This window comes from Rattus norvegicus, chromosome 12 (assembly GCF_021556685.1).
Source record: "Rattus norvegicus strain SHRSP/BbbUtx chromosome 12, alternate assembly SHRSP_T2T, whole genome shotgun sequence".
NCBI classification, from domain to species: Eukaryota; Metazoa; Chordata; class Mammalia; order Rodentia; family Muridae; genus Rattus; species Rattus norvegicus.
The window spans coordinates 24,833,972-24,837,905 of NC_141545.1; the positions used below are offsets into that span (position 1 = coordinate 24,833,972).

Genomic DNA, 3,934 nt, shown 5'->3' on the forward strand with positions numbered 1-3,934 from the left:
CGGGTTATCCAAGAATGACTTTCACGAGACAATCCTGCAACCATTAGCTCTGAATCCCAGCTAGAAGACATGGAAGGCTGTGGGATGCAGGGTTTGTGATCACCAACAACTACTTTGATGTAAATTCACCTCCCTGATGAGAGACCCTAGTATGGAGGAGCCTGTTAGTTGAGGAATAAAAAATTATTTGTTACCAGCTTCTGGTGGGCGACCAGGACAGACAGATGACAGTTGTTCAGAGACAGCTGGTCTATCCTCATTTCTTCTACAGCAGACACAGTTCTTCCAGATGAACAGTCAGCCCCTGAGGTTCCTACATGGCTACTTGAATTCCTTAGGAGCAGGCGCTGTGTTCATCTGCATTTGCTCCTCTGATTTCCAGGTGGTCAGAAAGGACAGCAGGCTCCATGCACTTCTGGAGGAGTTCAGGCAAATTTCCCTCCTTCTGTTCTCTTTTCTGTTCCCTACCCTTCTCCATCTCCCACAGATAAGAACACTCCCCCTGGGGAAGCTTGGGTGAGGCCTCTCCTGGACCACTTACCTTTGCTTCCACCACAGGAAGATCACCCATCCATAGAGTGGAATGATGACCACAACTTTGGACACAACCATCCTAACCATGGCTCCCAAATTCAGCAGTGAAGGAGTCCTCTTGCCCCTTGTGTCCTCCAGGCCAGCTATGGGGACTACAGAGGGGATGATGGAGGGGCTCACCACGGTAGTACTGGGAGCTATGGAGAGAAGAAAAGTGAGAAAATCCTCCGTGGATGAAGTGAGGAATGTGGGAGTATCACACCTTGTCTCCTCAGTTGGATGTGGGATGCAGAACAGCTGGTAAAAGTTCACAGAAGGAAGGAAACACATGCTTAAGACTGAGACTCCAGAAGAGTAAGCTTAGATGCACAGTTCCCAACTGTCCTGGCTGTGTGTTCACTAATTTTCATTGGGTCACACATAACTACGTTAGAAAACTTCGGCGATTTTTTTTCCACTTAAATATATGTAACATACAGATATGGTTAGTTCATACTGAGTTTGCTGCTTGGACCCAAGAACCTGAGTTTAGTCCCCAATATCAATCTCAAGAACCTGGTGAAGGGTGCATGACCCTTTCTCCTAGCCCAGGAGACAGAGGCAGGCAGAGCCCTGTGAGTGGACAGGTAACCTGGTCTATGTGTCTAGTTCTGTGTCAAACAGAGGCAAGTGATGTAATCCGAGAGCTGAGGACGTGGAGACAGACTTGTGCCTGTGGCTCATTAGCCTGCCAACTTAGCCTCCATGAAAAAATTAAAGCCGGTGAGAGAGCCTGTCTCCCAAAAGAAGGTGGATGAGAACTTAGGCTCTCCTGTAGCCACTACATACATAATTATATGTACAAACACACACACACACACACACACACACACACACACACACACCTGCCGTACACACTGAATATGCCAAAATGTGTAAAAGAAAAAACACAATTTTAGCTTTAGGTGTGCAGCTCTGTCCAGGGCAGAATACATTCCTTTGCTTTACACACATAACTGAGAAAATTTTCCCAATATTTACCTACTTGTGAATTCTAAACCAGGGGTTCTTGACCTGTGCATCATTATCCCAACATGGATTACATATCAGGTATCACATATTTCAGGTACTTCGTTGGGATTCATAAAAATAGGATAATTAAAATTATGAAGTAGCAATGATTTACTTTTAGGCATGTGGGTGCCCAGAACATGAAGAACTGTATAAAAGATTTGCAGATTTAGTAAATTAGAGAATGACTGAACTAGACACATACATAAAATGGTTCCTTTCTCTCTAAGTCCAGGCAGCAGCTATCAAACTCTAGTACAGTTCACCATGGTAGCTGTCGCCTGCACAGATAGCTGTCTGTGCACATCCTCCCATAGTTTGGCTTAGGACAGTCAAGAGGCACCTCAGGATGTTGTGGCACATGCTGTACTGTCCACCATCAGGAGGCAGAGGCAAGGAAGATTGGTGTGAGTTCAAGACTAGATGGGTCTATATCGTGAGTATTGGAAAAGCCAGGGCTACAAGCTGAGAAAATGATATAAAATAAATAAACAAGATAGAAAGAAAACAGGAAATAAAGAAGTACTCATATTTAAAAAAAAGTGGGGTTGTGGGGAGCAACAGAGAAAGGTTGAAGGAAACAATGCAGCAACACACAGGACCCAGATTCTCTTGGTCCCTATGCAGGAACACAAGGCACTACAATGGGCTCAGGGCTCCCAATCCAGGGGCCAGTTCCTTCAGCATCAGAGGGGCTGGAGGGATCAGAAGACAGAGCAGCCACATCATGGAAATGGAAATACTTTCTTAATCATGTTCTAATGACTGAAGAGACGGGGGAGAGAAGATAGGTGTGTCCTGGGGAACTATGAGGTGAACTGAGGGACTATGGTGACATGTGGCTGTTACAGTTAGACCTGAGAACACCAGAACATCCAATGGCCCCTACTATATGTTCTGTGCTGACATTGGAGCTATGTGAAGATGCTGCATAGAGGTACCAACTAGAGCCCTGTCACAGAAACAAGAGAGTTGGCTCCATCCTGGAGAATTATATTCACCTTGAGGTCATCGGTGAAAGAGGACGGACTGTAGTTAATTTTCAGAAAATAAGGGTGTGAACTATGGGGTACTGAAGCCTAGAGTCTACTCTGATTCTGTCTGAGCAGAGGATGACAGACATAGGAGGCAGCAAAGACATCTCACAACTGCAAGAAAAGATGCTGGTGGCAGATGTTTGGGCAGAGCCGAGGGAAAGGAATATGAAAGGAAGCTCAGACTTGTGGACCCTGATATGACATGTAGGGAACAAGGAAGCCACAGGTGTCAAAGCCTGAGTCATGGTGACTCACCATGAATGATGATGAGTTGGGTTCCAGCTACAGACTGCCACGACTTCATGCCTTCAGTTGTTGGCAGAAAAACTCAGCTGAAGTATGTGGCCTTGTCATTCTCCTTCAAGTTCAGGATTCTGAGGACACCAGATGTCTGACCCTGTGACCAATTCACGATGAGCCGGCCCTTAAAATGCTCATGAATGAAAGGCTGGGTGGAGTTGTAGATGTATTCCCCATGGTAGTTTTTCCATCTCCAGGCTATGCTCATCTGAGGAACCTTGGCCAACTCCCAGGGGAAGTAGAAGGAGAAGGAGATCTCGATGGAACCACCCTGGACTCCAGAGAGGACAGCTGGTTGGTCGACACTAAAGACATTCTTTTTTGGATATCCTGCTGAATTCCCTGGGAAGGACAGGGAGAATCTGAAGCCACTGCAGGGATTTAAAGGACAACCCTGAACATCCTGAGCCTTCATCTTAAGGGAGGGGTGGGACACAGGGCAGGAGTGTCCCTATGGCTGCAGGGACAGCAAAAAGAGGGAAGGGTTAGGTTGGGCTCACTCTGAGTGTTGATCTCTTGGGGTAGAGAGTCCTGGCTGGCTCCTCTACCAGACCCTGTTCACAAGACACCCACTTTTCCCAGCCACTCTGTCCCCTCCTCTGGTTCAGTCCCTGCTAATGAGGGCCCCACCACTCACCAGTGTGTAGACATGCTGCCGACAGCAAAAGAAGGAGAAGCTGAGCCATAGCCAGATTCTGTTCAGGAAGTGAGACCAGCAGGGCCATCAGGAATTCGAGGTTGCCCTGTCTAGTGACACTGGGGCACTCAGCAGTCCAGTGAGAATCAGGGTAAATAAAAACACACGCTCAGGCATTCTCAAGTGGAAGACTGAGGTGGGCAGGACCATCTCCACCTCCTTGTGACCAGCATCTGCCTTTATTGATCTGGTTTCTTTTCCCATGTTGCAAAAGATCCACCCATGTGGTTACTGACAACATGACAGGGCTCTTGGGCCCAGCCCCCACTCCTGGTTGGGAGACTTATCCTAGCCCTTGGCATAGCTGGTTTTCCTC

At 47.3% G+C, this 3,934-nt stretch overlaps 1 pseudogene across 1 annotated transcript; it reads right to left on the reverse strand.

Moving 5' to 3' along the window:
- Positions 1 to 251: 251 nt before the first annotated feature.
- On the reverse strand, positions 252 to 3,727 carry LOC148002253 (paired immunoglobulin-like type 2 receptor beta; annotated as a pseudogene). Its single transcript, XR_015634309.1, has 4 exons — positions 3,559 to 3,727; positions 2,877 to 3,263; positions 542 to 731; positions 252 to 415 (listed from the first exon to the last, which is right to left on the reverse strand). The product of XR_015634309.1 is annotated as a paired immunoglobulin-like type 2 receptor beta (transcript).
- Between the last annotated feature and the right edge of the window lie 207 nt (positions 3,728 to 3,934).